General features: G+C 42.0%; 1 protein-coding gene across 1 annotated transcript in view; it reads right to left on the bottom strand.

The window, feature by feature from the left end:
- MAB21L3 (mab-21 like 3) overlaps positions 1-16,851 on the bottom strand; it is a 117,607-nt gene that overhangs the window by 20,205 nt on the left and 80,551 nt on the right. The gene's annotated exons all lie outside the window — the stretch shown is intronic.

Below are 16,851 nucleotides of genomic sequence, written 5' to 3'. Positions count from 1 at the left end.
TGTCCCGTTGACAGACAAGACAGGAACTGCTTTTCTGTAAGAAGGCCCAAATTCCTTCTTTACCGCGATCTTTTCCCTGACTAGATCCCCGACTTTTGGAATCCAGACAGGTCTTGCTGGGACAGGTGGTGATTCTTCAGTGGTTGTTGGCTGTTGTTTCAACTGTATGTTGCTCAGGTCTTTTCTTGTTTTGTTTAAGTCCTGCAAAATAGCCAAACGGTCTTTGACATCAAAGGTTTTTTCTATTACCACTGAAGTCTGACTATCAAGGTCAGAGATCAACATCCTAGTTCCGAATAATAATTCGTACGGACTGAATCCCTTCAGAGAATTTCTTGGCAAGTTATTTAGACTACGTTGGACACTTATTAGATGTTTGACCCACCCAGCTCCCGAACCTAATACCTTTGCCGTTATAGATTGCTTTATGTCACGGTTTTTTCTTTCAACAATTCCGTTCCCCTCAGGGTGAAATGGACAAGAGTACCGCAATTGCACGCCCATGCTGACCATGGCCTCCTTATAAGCCCGAGAGCTAAAAGCAGGACCATTGTCCGAATGCAGAATGCCAATTGCGTATGTGCCGATAAAGACCCGCAAATCTTTTATAACAGTTCTGGCGTCAGCCGTTCGCTGGGGCCACATCCATATGAATCTCGTGCATGAGTCCACTGCGACCAAGATATATTTATAGTTACCATCCCTTTGTAAGGGACCGCAGTGGTCTAGATAAACACAGGCTAATGGTTTATCCGAGATTAGAAGGGGCGTCTGTGCTGGACGTCTCACAGTTGATACTTTCAGTTTTTGACATATTTCACATGCTAGAACATAGTTCCTTGTTTGTCTTCTCATTTGTGGCCACCAGTATCTCTGTTTTAATAATGATACTGTGGCTGAGACGCCAGCATGGATAGAAGCAAGCCCTTCGTGTGCCGCTATTATTAGTCCTAACCTATGCTCCATGTTTGGAATTGCCCTATCCCCCACTCCAGGGATTCGAGCAAAAGGAACATTGTTTGCATCAGTTATGTATGAGTATTTTACTGGAAAGCCTTTAGGGAGTGGTTCTATCGAATCCTTTTCTGAAGCGCTGACAGCTTGTAATATTTCGCTGTCTATTTTTGTTTTTGACCGGGTGACGGCGGCTACGGAAGCCGTTTGCACAGCTGCCTTCGCGGCCTCATCAGCCAATGAATTCCCTGCAACGTGAACGCCATCACGTTGATGACTCAGTGTATGTATCACGTGAGTCTTTGGTAGTTCTTTTTGTAAAAGAGCTACTTGTTCCCAGAGCATTTTATGCTTGATTGTGCCACCCTTTGCATCCTTGAAACCGTTTTGAAGCCAGATCTGCAAGTATTCATTATAAGATTGAACGCAATAATACGAATCGCACACTATGAGTGTGGGGAATTCTCGATCGGTATTTTCAAGCGCCATCTTGAATGCTAGTAATTCAGCTCGCTGAGCTGTGCAATCTCCTAGAGATTGGGTCTTAGTTAGGGTTGGTTTAAATTTCCCTTCGTGCCAACGACCTTTAACAATCGCGCACGCAGCACTGTAAGCTTGTTTACCCCCTACTGCGGGTTGTGCTGATCCGTCTGTATATATTATACAGCCGTATTGGTCTAGAGGCAGAATTTCGGTTGGCGGAGGACATTCAAATTCATATTGGAGGAATTCTTGTGTTTTTAAGTAAGGATCAAATTCGTACACCACGTCTGTTGCAGCAAGAGAGTTAGCCCATTGTATCCATCTCGGATGGAGTGCTTTAGCATTTGGAATGCTTGCCTTTGTTACCGCCTCTAAGGCTGGTATTGGTGTAACGATTATTATTCGTTTACCTTGCGCCAGGGCCCGTTCTTTTGCTATAGCTGTCTGTGTTGCTGTAAGAATTTTTTCCGTTGGGCTAAATTTCATTTCAGCCTTAGTGTACAAGTGTGATTTAAATGCAATTGGTACCTTATCTCCCTCATTGGAGGTTAGGTATGTGAATCCGCATCTCCCTGGGATGACTCGGATCACAAGGTTGCGTGTATTATCACGTGTTTCTAATTTTGTTTTAATTAGCATGTCTGTTTGTAAGGATCTCAAAATTTCTGTGTGTGTTTGAGTCCAACTGGATCTTTTAAAGTCTGGTTTAATTAGATCGTAAAGGGGTTTGACCCTTTCTGCGTAATTTGCAATGTATGTTCTTCCGAAATTTAGGAAGCCTAGAATTGACTGTAGGTTTTTTTGTGTTTTAGGAGCTTGGATTACGGCACATTTCTCTAGGAAATTGTCTGCCAGGCTTTTACCTTCACTTGATAACTCATATCCTAAGAATAGGACTGTCAGATGGGCAATTCTGGATTTTTTAAAGTTGAATTTGTAACCCTCTGCAGCGAAACCAAGTATTATGGTGTTCACTCTTTTCAAGTGAGTCTCCAAGTCATCGTCTGTTAAGTAAATGTCATCGACATAAGATAATGCTTCATCATCATATAGTTGTAGTAATTCTGTTACTCTCGCTGAGAATACCCCCGGGCTGTTCTTGTACCCCTGGGCTAACCGACAGAATTGTTTTTGAGTGCCATTTACTGAGAATGCAGTTAAATATCTGCTCTCTGGTGCTATGTTTTGACAAAAGAATCCATTGGAGATGTCCAAGGTTGTTTTGTATTTTTTGCGCACTATGTTATTCATTAGTGCAGCACTGTGTGAGTTTTGCACTGCAAAAGTTTTGCAACATGTGTTAAGGTGTCGGTAATCCAAAACTAGACGGTATGAATTGTCTGGTTTGGCGACCGGAAACAAAGGATTGTTCATTTGTGAGGTGCAAGTTTCAATCACCCCCTGGTATTCTAGCTGATCTAGTATTTCATTTACTTGTTTTTTAGCTTCTTGCTTAATTGGGTACTGCCTTTGTGCAGTAGGTTGTGATTTTAACTGGATTTTGTGAGGAGGAGAATCCTCATCCCATCCTACATGATTTTTATATAAAGCAGGTGCTAAGGCCACTGCCCACTTTCTAGCAAGTGTATATTTTTTATGAATCGGTATTTGATTCGAGAAGGCAGGCATAATTACTTCTTCCCCATGAGGGCACTCCCTGACAAACTCTGGTGGCCAGTCTTTTTCAGCTAGAAGGATGTCATAGCCTTTGGATAGGTTATCCCAAAATAGTCCCCTTATTTTCCTAGTCTTATCTCCCTCTATACGTAATGTTATCTCGTATATCTTGTGGGGCTTGCTAACTCTGGTATCTGCAGTTTCCACTTGAAGATATTCATTCGTGTCCACTGTCTCCAGATGATTCATAAGGACTTTGCGAGCTATGCTCACCTCTGCTGCGCTGTCTAGCATTGTCTGAGCCCACTCTCCGTTTTTCAGTTGTGTCCTCAGTATTCTCGGCATTGTTAACTACCTTGATACTGGCTACCTTCTTTTTTGGAAATTGTAATTTCTTTTTCAGTTGAGCAGGTTCCTTGTCTTTGGACTTGGCGTGCTCTTCTGATCGTCCTCTTCTTTCCGATTTCTGCGAGGAATTCTGAAAAGATTGAGAGGGACGCGTATCAATGTCTTGATATCTATCAGGTTTTTTAATATTATCCCTATTTCTAAGGTTATATCTATTCCCAGAGGGGTCACTCTGCGGTGACCTCTGTCTTTGGTTTGGAGATTTCTCTCTTCGCCTAGGAGACCTTCCTCGGGACTGGAATTTCTTTTCTTTAGAATTGGATTGTTTGTTTCCATCCCAGTTCTTTTTTGGTGAATTATTATTATTAAAAAATATTTTTTCTGGACTAGTAGTCAGTTGCGGTTTTACTGGTATTCCACCTAGACTATCTCTGCCTAGTTCTTCATAGGATTTTTCTATGATTCTGGCTATTTCAGCTGGTTGGTCTGCTATATCTGTCTCTTTTAACCTCTGGCGGATCGCCACGTTTGCTGCTTCACCTTTTATGTTGGCTAGTAATATAGCCGAGACCTGCTTGAAGTCTTTCAGTAATTTCATACCAAGAGTTAAAGCAGGTTCTGGACCGTATTCATCTTGAATTTGTTTTAGCACATCTGGTATTACCGAAATGGATGGAACACCGTGCGTTTTTGTGTAGATGGAAGCAAAGACTGTACCCCAAGTGTCACAGTCCTCAATGTGTGGTGCGATTCCCATTGGGAGACATATAGTCAGAATCCTGTGTTTTTCTAATGGGGTGGTGTCAGGAAACACCGCCTCTATTTGGGTGATTTTCTGTGCCAACCAGAATGGTATTTGTTCCCGTTTAGCTGGAACTTTACCTAGGCAGGATTGGATGTTCTGTGGTGTAATTTTATTTGTGTTCCCCTGGTGAGGGGTCAGCTGTGGTAGTTTAATCGCTGGCTGAATTGTTGAAGTCCGCATTACATACTGAACTAATTGTCTATGAATTTTTAGTAGTTGTTTTAGCTGTATTACAGCTCTGCTGCAGGCATCCTATCGATGTCTGGATGTGGTGTGTATCCGGCTAGGACCGGCCACGTTGCTCCTGGTCTTCCTAAAGGACCGAGCCTTGTAATGTGATTATTATGTTTTAGGGTGCCATCAAATAAGAGCAAATGCTCTTGGAATTTGAGTGGTACTTCCACCTCCTCGAAAGGAGTGTACATTTCAGGAGGTTCCTCTACTTTGTAATAGTGGAAGTACTTTGTTACAGCATTCGCTGCTGGAAAATGTATCCATGAATAGTATACCTCTGTCTGCCGATATTCGTGTGCCTCAATTACGAATATGACTGTGCCACCTCTAGGTGTCAGTCCATTTTCTATAAGTTTTAAGGTTATAGATCTCCTTTTGGCGACCTGGATGAGTATTATATCTGGGTCTGCTGTTTGCATGGTAGCATCAGCATCTGCTATTTCAGTAGCTAATCTAATTGCCTCTCTTTCATCATCACTCTCTGCCATTTTACAGAAAGGATGGTATTATGTTTGTTTGCAGATCAGGTTTCTTATGGAAACAGAGATTAGATGCATAATATTCTGGAACACTGTTTATCCTTCAACGTTGACTAGACCAAGAACCATACATAGGAGTTCCCTCCTGCGAGGTTTTGGAGGATATAACCTTTCACCCACTCCAGACGTCTTTGGAGTATTTGGGAAAAGGGGTCTGAGTGAGAAAGCACGACTGAGTTACTCTAAATGTCTTACGTTAGTTTTATCGCCCTTTCCAAACGCGTTGGGCGCCATGTAGTGTAGCTCCTATTTTCCCAATAGGCTCTGCGCATTGGAATAGTACCTACAGCAGTAAAGGCCTAGACCAGACGTTAACTAGGTCTACTACTGTCGATACTAGACTTAATTTTTGGGTTTGCCAGCTAAGCTCAGAGTTCGCTAGAAACTTTCTCGAATGTTCAAGAGAGAATTACCTCCCCTGATTAGACAAGAAGGGATTTAGTTTCTGACAACCATAGAACATGACAACTTTGCTCTCCCCTAATCAAGAGTCAATCTCCAGAGTCGTGTGAGCACAAGGCAATTATTTTACTCAGTCAGTACGTGCATTCTTAGTCTCATCAGAATGTAGAGAAAAGGAAGAGACGGGCGTGTTCAATAAAAAGGTGTTATTTATTGATCAGTCTCTTTTCTCGTACAAGAGAAATGGATCGATATTATTGCAATACTTATAGTTAAGTAAAGTGCATACATTAAAAGCAATAGTATAAAATAATACTGTAAAAACATTGATATGGTTTCTGAGCCATATGATGTTTTAAAATGATTAAAATATATTTACATACACATATACATTTGACTAAACGTACTCAACTGGTGTTTCTAAATACGCCTACCCCGTGTACCTGACCTAAGTCTAATGCGTGGGCGGGAATAGAAAGTTACAGTTTAAGTTAAGTTTGTTTTTGCCAAGTGAATAACTAAAGAATTCTCTGTGAGGGGTTATTCAGTTCTGTACCTGGAAGTTTGGATGAATGAGGAATGGTATCTCTTTCTCTGCTCTCGATATTCCAGGCTGCCTGCGAGGGCTACCCGGAAGCGCCGGTGCTGGGTCTCTCGGCTTGAGATAGCAGCGCGTCTCTCAGCGCGTCAGGAAGGCGGGGCTGCTGCCTGCGGGGTCTGCTTCTGCTCTCGGCTTCGGCAAGTATGGCTGCTCCGTCTTGTCACCACGCGTGTGTTTGCATAGGGCAAGGTCGGCAATATTTATACCTTAAAGGTGCCGGGATTGACGTAAGGATGGACATAGGTACGTCAATAAAGATGTCATACGACTTGCTCATTAGCACATTCTTTTGCAAAAGTTCTCTGTGAAATCAAAACAATGGCCGCACGGATTGTCCAGGTTGTCATAGGTTTGATTTGTTATGAGAACGTCGTATGCCTTATCAGGGGCTGGAGGAATGTCGCTTGTCTAATTAGATCTCAAGCGTTATGACCTAATCAGATAACACGTTCCTGTGCCGTAGTGTGACTGCGTCAGATAACGGTATCTGCATCATGGGGGCTTTCTTGCCTCATGGGCTGACTGTTAGTTAACTAGCTAGTTAGTTTAACCAGAATAGGGTCAGGAATAGGGGGATCGATTCAGAACCTATAGAAATACACGACACAGTCTTCCTTTTTAGTGGCTAATAATCTTGGCAAAACTTGTATTAACAGTTCAGGTAATTCTTTACATTTCTCTCCTAGACCGGTACCTGGTACTCGTGAATTTTCTTCAGCTTCTAGAACTGCCCAGTCGATCTTTTTCTCTCCCACCTCCCATTCTTTTTCCTTGAGTTTTTCATATACCCCTGCGGGCAACAGGACCTTTAACATTTTAATTATATCTGGATACGTGTATTCTCCCATACGGAGCATGTCTTTTAATTCTCGGTGGAACCCTGCTGGATCTTTATCATGACAGGGAATTAATTTCTTCATCTCTAAGAGTTCCATCTTTGTGATCGGAGTGTAAACAAACACTCGTTGCATTTCACCATCTGCTGTCCTGACTGGGTGTACTTCTCGTAACGGATTCTGTCTGTCTATGTAAAAGGGTTTACTTTCTGGGGGTGAGACATGAACAAAATGCGGGTTCAAAAACGTTCTATATTTGTGGCGCTGTTCTAGAATGACACTAATTAAATCGGTACCTAAACCTTTCCATCTATACTGGAGTAACTCATTCAGGACATCGTGTAACGGACCTGGATCAGAATGTTGACCCTCATACAGGGTAATGAGGTGCTGGATCATATACATACCCACCAGTCTTTGCTCGGCTGGGGGCAGTTTCAGAAACATTTGTGCCACTACTTCGTCTGGAAAAGTGGTAGAATCAGTAATCCATCGGACTGCTGATCGGGCTATTTCTTGTTCATGCATGGTACTTAACTCACTGTAACCGATTCGTGATTTCAGAATGTGATCGGTAGCTTGAAATACTTTTTCTAGAGAACCTTGTTCTGGTGCTGGATGAGGAACAGTTTTCTTGTAATCTAGACGTGAATATCGATCGGAAAGTCTAGTTCTACCTACATACGCTATTCTGGTGGGATTCTCGTCGTCTACCTCTTCAGTAGAGTCATTTTCTTTCTCGCTTACTTGTGCTGCTTTACGTTGTTCGTGTAACTTTAGTATTTCCTTACGAATTTTCTTGTACATACTCTCTATACTACTGATGGTCTTGTGCTTACCCTCGGCTATATTATCACTCCACCTTGTCAGGATTCTCATTTCGGCCGGGTCTTTAGTCGGGTAATCTTGTTCTCTTATTAGACAATTAATCAGAAACTTTAATAGCATGAGCTGGATCTCAGCTTTCCTTTGAGACATGGCTTCGCCAATACTTTCTGGATCATCCCCTGTACGGATGAAACGATATATTCTGTCTAGATCTCCTTTCATATCCGGTAGGGTGTCCAAATACCCGGTCACCCGTCTTACACGGATGGAATATATAACTGTACTATCGTCACCTGCAACTGGATCATAGCGGCATTCAGTAAGGGCTCGTCGGATTTCTGCAACGGACTTGTATTTGGGCGTACGCTGTAACGCACATTCATGTAACTCGGCCAACGTTCTACGTTGGTGTGGTGGCGGGGTACCAGGAGGACCTCCTCCTGCGGCCCCTAAACTAGAATCGTCGACTGACATTCTTCGTGCTGGCAGAGTGGGAAATTGTAATGTTGGCTGGACCGGGGGTACCGTAGCAGGTACTGCAAGAGGTGCCCCGGTGTCTGGAGGAGCTGGATTTACATTATGTACAGGGACTGGCGGAACAGGATTCGCATATTCCGGGACTGTGTCGTCCAAATAGGATGAGATAAAAATATCAGCTGCGGTCGGTTTGTGACGTAGCTTGATCGGAACTAATGGTGGCGGGAAATTACTGGATGCCTCCGGGGTTGCTTTTGGCAAGCCCTCGGCAAGAAGAGGATACATACCCTTAATGAGGGCATTCCTCTGTCTGTCTGACTGTTCTGTTTTAACTCGTTCACCTATCTCGATTAATTCCTTTTCTTGGGCTCGTTCTAAGGATTCTCTACTTAGTTCTGACTTTCTGATTTCTTTTTCGGTTCTTTTATGAGATTCTTTGCGCCATAACTCGATGGCATCTTTCTGTGACTGTCTGGCTTTCTTCTTCCATAATGCTTCTTCTACTCTCATGATGCACTCGGCATCCCACATACCTGATACGGGCCATCTATACTTTTCTTCTAACTCTTTGGTGTATTCCACCCATAAATCTAGATATAATATGGCACTTATGCCATGCTTCTGATACATAAAATGACCTGGACTGTCCCTAGGCGGGACAGGAACTGCTGCTTCTAGCAGACCTTTTCTAGTTTTTAACTGACGTAGTTTAGAAAATAAGGGCATGACTGAATTGTAATCTAGACACAATACAATACACAATGAACACGATAATTACTCCACATTCATACCACGACATTAAAATACATGAAGAACATTTAAAATAACAGTTCGCACAGAATACTACCTGGAATACTGAAAACGGAATACATGAATTTTCTCGAGAACAGAACTGACTAGAACAGAAACTAGATGCACTGCTAAAACAGTATGAAACTTACCGGTCTCATAAAGAGACACGTCAGGACCCGCATCCACCGAAGTGGACACTTCGTTTTGGGTCTGTGTACCACCAAAACCCACGGACCAGAGACAATTAAATTGACCCTGTCTAGATACTACCCCAGCAACGGTACTCACCGGGCAGCAAGAACGGAAGGCCTCGGACTGGACTGGACTGCTTCGACGCCGGACGGACGAACTTCGGACTTCTGTTACGGGTGGACCTCCGGATACCTCGGACCTTGGACTCTCGGCTTGGGCTCTGGTCGGGACTCGCCGCGTTCCTCCACCGCCTCGTCTGGATGCTGGACCGCCTCCTCCGTCTCCTCCGTGGGCCTGAGGGATACTTGAAGCAGAAATATCTGCCGGTGCGCAGAAGAGTTCCGTCACGGCTGCAGAGGGTCAGGGGGGCCGGCGTGGCTTCACCGGCGCGTGGGGAAAGGGCAAGTCCCTATTCGGGCGCCATTATGTGGTAAATAAATAAATAATACCTCTATTTTTGAATGGATAAATGAATAACAGATAGCTCAATAAATAAGAGTCAAGATTCGAGGTAGTAGGAGTTTGCAGGTTTAATACAGCATAAAGGACAGGAACAGGACAACCTGCACGGGCAAGATCTGGGATGAGCGCGCTAACTTTTAATAACAATACACAAACATATATACTAAAACAGTTGCATTACAATGCATACAATAGGCGGAGCAGTGGGTGTGGTCAATAGCAGTCGCGAAAGATAAGGCATAAAAGTGGGTGTAACAGGGCGTATACATAGACATGTGATGCAAACGTAACAGAATATGTCATAAATGGGGCGGAAACATGGAGGGGGCTACCTAAGGAGCCGGGACCTCTAACCTGATGGTGCGCGCAAACTGACAATGACGTGTCACTAGGAGAAGCTGGGGGCTATGAACTCTGTGCTAGGAGCAGAGACTGAAGTCTGGAGAGTCAGGGCGACATGTACCTAAACAGTATCTAGTATCTGATGTTTAGAGAACATGTTGATATAAACTAGAAGTCAGGAGGGGAAAGGCTAACGGACTCTAAGACTGGAGCATGCATTATTCTACATGTAGTGCGTTATGAAGAATATTAAATGACCATTAAATGCAGTATTTCTCTTACATGGAGACGTAAAGGCTAGACAATGACGGAAACTATTGATGCAATTCAGTAGCTTAGGAATGCAGAGAAGGAGGGCTGGACTGATAACTAGAATCATAACATACTCTTGGCAGACTCGTAGGCAGAGCCAGGCTGAGCCGGGCACTGTGAGGCAGGAAGTAAGTGAAGGGTCGAGGATACGGGTGGGGGCTGTATCGCTCCTCAGCGAGGGCTCAGGAGACAGGAGCTGAATCTGGTGTCCGGGCCCTTTTGAGGCCTAGAAACGGGGACTTTACAATGAAATAACGTGCACACTGAGAAACGTGGCAACGCAACTTTACATAGGCCTAATACTCGTAGCTTTCACGAGAACTGGAAACTAGCATACTAGAGATGGACACAACTGTAATTGCGTCTTTAATCAAACATGGGGGATACATATGCATATTAATCATGCACACATAACATAAGATGGAGGACACGTAGGGACACAGAACATGGCAAAATTTACTTTTCCACAGTACGATTTCCCGACTTTAAGTTATATCATACCGCCTTTTTAATTCAACAATTTTATGCTATGTCTAAAGAATACTATGACTCTCCCATACCAACATGGATTGTTTTTGAATGCTCTTTACTACATGAATTTTCTTTTCAAGATGTTGTCTTCTTGTCCAATTGTACATTCATATCTAAAAACCCAATTTTAAAGTACTCCCACTATCTGTTACACACACTTTTTACCCAAGGATATGATTTTTGTCAATCCTTCCTTGCATCCTCTATTTAGTACAATAAATATTTTAAATTCTGTCACAAATCATTTTACTTCAAACATTGGAAGTAAAAGGGTATTTTTTATGTGTATCACTTGGTCTCGCAAAACTCCATTTTATCCTTCCCACAATTGCAGGAGAAGTATGGCCTCCCTGATTCCTGCCTCCCACAATATAATCAACTAATTCCTGTACTTGAATCTTTTTTATTAAACAATACCTTACGTCTGATGTCATTCCATTCAACCCGATGACACCGTTAAACAATATTGCTAATGATTTCACCCCCAGAGCTTCCTTCATATATAAGTCTCTGTCCTCCCCTATCTGTATAAGAAATAAATCCGCTATCAAATTTTCATGGGAGAAAGATCTATTTCAATCATTATCTATCCATCAATGGGATCTATTATGGCGTAAAATGCTTAGTACATCTAAAGCTGCCAATATCACACGATCTTTATTTTTTGCATACAATAAGGCTGTTATTATTCACTCTTTTCTTCATATAATTGACTCCTCTGTCTCTCCCTTATGCTGATCATGTCTCTCCTCTGATGGTATTTTGACTCAACTACTTTGTTATCACCCTAAGTCAATGACTTTTGGAAAGCTATTTGGTAAAAATGTTTAATGATGTTCTAATGTAATATTCTGTTATCTATCCAAAATATTTTTCTTGGTACTTTATCTGCTTAACTTGATGTTCAAAACCTGTTTTACTTGACCTTTTTGTTGCTCTTGCTTTCAAAGTTATACTTACTTGTTGGAAAGATAACTCTAAATGATTTACTTTGTTTTGGTGGAACCTTATTTGTGATGAACATAGAATATCTACCATTTCTTCTTCACTATCTCCAAAAATTGAATCGCATCTACTTTGGTTCCTTTTTATCACTTTTCTATCTTCACTCTCGTCACCTACCTAAAACTCATGGTTTTCATTTCTGATTTTGGTATTTCTCTTTCTCTCTTTTGTTTCTTCTTTGTAATCTCTCCCTTTCTCTGTCTCCCTTTTTGTAAACAATACATAAAACATAAGTAATCATTATTGGTTCATTCCATTTAACACTAGATTTGTATTTCATTTTTTCACTATCTCCAAAAATTGAATCGCATCTACTTTGGTTCCTTTTTATCACTTTTCTATCTTCACTCTCGTCACCTACCTAAAACTCATGGTTTTCATTTCTGATTTTGGTATTTCTCTTTCTCTCTTTTGTTTCTTCTTTGTAATCTCTCCCTTTCTCGGTCTCCCTTTTTGTAAACAATACATAAAACATAAGTAATCATTATTGGTTCATTCCATTTAACACTAGATTTGTATTTCATATTTTCATTTTCTTCCAGGATTCATCGTTCAAACAAGTTTATTAACTTAGTACTCTGTTTAGTCTGTTATATTTTGCTTAACTACTATACTGTTTACTATCATTTCACCTTTTAATAAAAAATAAAAAAAGAGGAATGTGGCACAAGGGGTAAATAAAACGTCAAATCTTTCAGGGACATGATACGGGATACATAAAACATCAGCCTTCTTAGGGATATGACACAAAGGTAAATACACCTAATCTCTTCAGGGACGTGACACAAGAGGTGAATAAAACGTCAGCCCTCTCAGAGACGTGGCATAAGTGGAAAGGCTGCAAATATCACATCTGCAAATTTCAGTAGTGATTTATAGAAATATCATTCAGAATGTATGTCACCACAGAACCTGCTCATCATCATCCAAGTGGTGTCTGGCCTCAGGCTCGAGCTCCCACCTCAGGACATATGTGAGAGATGGAGTGATATCAGGGGCAGGAAGAGAGGATGAAGAAAGATGACGATGGAAGATTAGGAAAGATGAAGGAACATGAAAACGAAAAGAGAAGGAGTGAGAGGAAAGAGGGAAGATCGACAGGGACAGTGAAATGCTCTGATAGAGAAAAAGAATGGACAAGAGATGCGATCCTTGAGTTTTTGTTGGGTAATTGTTATTGTTTTTCCGGAAACATCCAGAAAGTGAAAGAGTGAAAAAAGTGAATATACTAATGCAAGACCACTGCAATAGTGTGGTATAGGATTAGCGACAAAGTGAAATTGGATACAGAGGAGAGTAGCTATGAAGAGAATGGTGTGGTCATGTGTGCTGTGGGCAGCAGAAGAGGGATAAGAAGTATTGGTAGGTTCTGAGCATGGACCAAAAGAGGGCTGTAGCCCGTTGAGATCAATCTCCATGGTGGCATCTGGGATTCTTCTTCCTCAATCCGAGAGTTCACAGTATGTTTTTGATTATTGCAAAGTCTCAATTCCTCCAAAGATTCTTTAGCAGGGTCAACAAAGTTTCATCTTTGCCAGTTTTGGTTCCGATGCTAAGATGTTGGTTGAGTTCAGTGAGTACGGCTCCTGTGTTTGAAGGTGGGAGTCCTTCAGAAGGGCGTGATCCATCTCAAGGCGATCACCATTATTTTAGTCAAGACTTGGATTCTGCTCCTCCGAAAGGGGGTGGTGGGGGGTGTCTGCGTCCAGAGCTGAGCTGAGTAGCGGCTCTACCAGGACCGTACAACCAAGAGGAAGGATGTTTGACGTTACGATGGAGACACTTGTCCTCTACGGGTCTTGTTGCTGCCATGTAGTGGATCGCATGCGCTTAATCGTGACATCAAAGCCTTGGCAGCACCACCATGCCCTTGCGGCCGAGTGATAGGGGCAATCCATGGTCCAAAATTGCCCCGGCGGAGTTAACAACAGAAAGTCTACACTCAATAGATATCTTTTGTATGAGTGACAACGCTCGTACGCTCATGACGAGCTCGCGTTTTTTTTTTTAAACGCAGCGCAGCGGGAAAACCGCTAGCGCGCATGCAGTTAAGCCCCAAGAACTCTGGCCCATAGCATTTTTGTTGTGGATATTCTGCCATAACAAAGAATGTTGAGACGCTTGAGATCCTTTTGTGGTATTCTTTGGATTGTTTGATTGCCCTTAAAAATGTGATTAACTTGTCACATTCAAATCTTTACTGAATTTGGTAACAAACAGCAATCAGAGTGAGATTTGGTAGCGTTTTGTGGTTGTTCGTGGTGGTTTACGTCATCTGAGGTCCCGGTTCCTCAAGAAAGGTCTCAAGGGTGACCTGTAGTCTGGTCAGTGGGTCGATCTGGAGCGAGCGCTGATAACAAACTTGGTTCAACCTGATGGTCTAAAGGGATGTTCACTGATATGATCCCTCCTTCAGTCTTTTGAGAAAATTTGAATTTTGGGGGATTTTGGGAGTCCTTCCATTCCATAGGAAGCACAGAGAGTCCAGTTAAACTCACGCAAGATAAATGGCGGTTACGGGATGAAGAACACGTGAGTGGAGTTAGTGCGCATGACCGGTGAGGTCCAATCTGCCCAGCGACCATGTGGTTGATGTTCTTGTGCTGTATACATCTAGACTCATGTTTCAGCCTGAAGGGAAGAGGGTTTTGATATATCTTGAGAATTGATTTCCTGCATCAGCAGTGTGTTAGGGGTGCATTTACATTTCCAGGTTTCAAGATAAACATGAGATTAGTTTTTGTCACTGCCTGTGAAGAAGTTTCATCTCTGGTTCGTTTGTACTCAGAGTTCCTTGGAGAGTTCAATTTCTTTCCACAATCCAAACTGCAGAGCAGGAAATCCAATTCTTAACATATTTGTAGATTTTGCATTCATTATTTCTCTTAATAAAAGTTCTTCACAAACATATTTAGTATGAGATGCGAGTTAGTTGGATGATAATGCTCAGTATTTTTTTAATCAACTTGATAGGTGGACCCCCGTATGTTCCTGTCTCAAATCATTTCTTCTTCCAACAAGTTCCTTTTTTTGGGCGCTTTCATTTCCCTTTCTTCTGCTTTCTCCTCCTTCTATCCTGTTACTTTTATCACATTAATGGGAGACACCCTTTGGGTCTGAACCCCCGGGTCATTGACGAGACTTACAAGGAGTTACAAGTGAACATTTTACCCTTTCAATCACCCTTTAGTTGATCAGGCTGTATCGTCCATACAAACACTGCATCAAATAAAAATAGTTTTGATGAGAAAACACTTACTTATATTAGACTTTGAAGGAATCCCAGAAAACATTTAGAATACAGGAAAAGTGTGCAGGTGAGGTTAGGCCTGGGCAACATCTGCATCATTTCCTTTGCAGAAATTAAGTGAAATGCCCCCAAAAATACAAGGAATTAGGCATTTGTCTGAGAAATGCTGGCTTGGGCATTTTGTGCCATGTCTTAGTGAGAAATATCTCCTCGCGCCCATTTGTGTAATGAGAGGGGTGGGGGTGAAGTGGAGGAGATGAAAGGAGCGCACGCAGAAAGAGAAAGAGACAGGGCAGAAGAGGGTGAGAGAGGCTGAAACATGTTGATGGGGGGACTTCAAAAGCAGGTGTGAGGTTAAAAAACTGTAAGTGGCCAACTCACAGTGAGAAATTGCAGATGGATGAAATGTGAAGGGAAAATTGGAGTTGTTACTCAGTAATCTGATATTAAATAAAAATCTGTGTTATTGAGCAGAGCTAAAGCCAATAGACAGGTCTGGTGTGTTGTAAGTGTGGGTGAAGTGTGACGTTTCTGGCTGCTCTTATCTAAAACACATATGGAGGTACCCGAATACTGGTTGGGGTTCACACTGCATTACAGACATTATTCTAGTTCATATGTTTTTAGAGCCCCCATATTCACACAGGGCAGGGCTCTTGTGAAGGGTTCTACTGATGGCTGTGGTAGGACCCTAACCTTGGAGGGGACAAGGATGCACTGGTTTTTACAGAGGAAGGGCAGGGCAGGACATCTGGGGCCTCTGGGCCTAGAAGGAAAGAGGCATGCGTGTGACTGGACAGACAAGGGTTAACAAGGACACCACACTTCAAGGGGCTGCCAACAGGAGGGATTAGCATGTGTCTGTGCCTTTTGTGTTTCTTAAACACAGCCTGTCACAGCCCAGGCATTATCTTGGTGCTAAATCCAGTCGAAGACCACAGGTAGGGGAAAAACAACAATACCAGCAGTGAATGAACTAGATTGCACCTTGAGGGGACCCCAAGACAGTAGGCCCGATTCACAGAACTAACGTAAGACAAAATCCTAAACTTACTACTTTTGGTATTCACAGAAGACATTTCGTAGTAGTAAAGTTAGGATTTTGTCTTAAGTTTGACTTAAGACAAACTTAAGACATACTTGAGAGAGACTTAAGACAGACTTAAGACAAAATCCTAACTTTACTACTACTAAATACCTTCTGTGAATACCAAAAGTAATAGGACAGACTTAAGACAGACACAAGACAGACATAGGACAAACTTAAGACAGACTTAACACAGACTTAAGACAGACTTAAGAAACACTTAAAACAGACTTAAGACAAACTTAAGACAGACTTAACACAGACTTAAGACAGACTTAAGACAGACTTAAGACAGACTTAAGACAGACTTAAGAAAAACTTAAAACAGACTTAAGACAGACTTAAGACAGACTTAAGACAGACTTAAGACAGACTTAAGACAAACTTAAGACAGACTTAAGACAGACTTAAGACAGAGTTAAGATAAACTTAAGACAGACTTAAGATAAACTTAAGACAGACTTAAGACAGGCTTAAGACAGACTTAAGACAGACTTAAGACAGACATAAGACAGACTTAAGACAGACTTAAGACAGACTTAAGTTAGGATTTTGTCTTAAGTCTGTCTTAAGTCTGTCCTAAGTCTGTCTTAAGTCTGTCTTAAGTTTGTCTTAAGTTTGTCTTAAGTCAAACTTAAGACAAAATCTTAACTTTACTATTACTAAATGCCTTCTGTGAATACCAAAAGTAGTAAGTTTAGGATTTTGACTTAAGTTAGTTCTGTGAATCGGCCTCTAAGAGCCTGTGGACCAC

The sequence above is a fragment of the Lissotriton helveticus genome, chromosome 8 (assembly GCF_964261635.1).
Source record: "Lissotriton helveticus chromosome 8, aLisHel1.1, whole genome shotgun sequence".
NCBI lineage: Eukaryota > Metazoa > Chordata > Amphibia > Caudata > Salamandridae > Lissotriton > Lissotriton helveticus.
The sequence above is the reverse complement of the archived record's forward strand: the minus strand, read 5'-3'. Positions and strand labels throughout refer to the sequence as shown.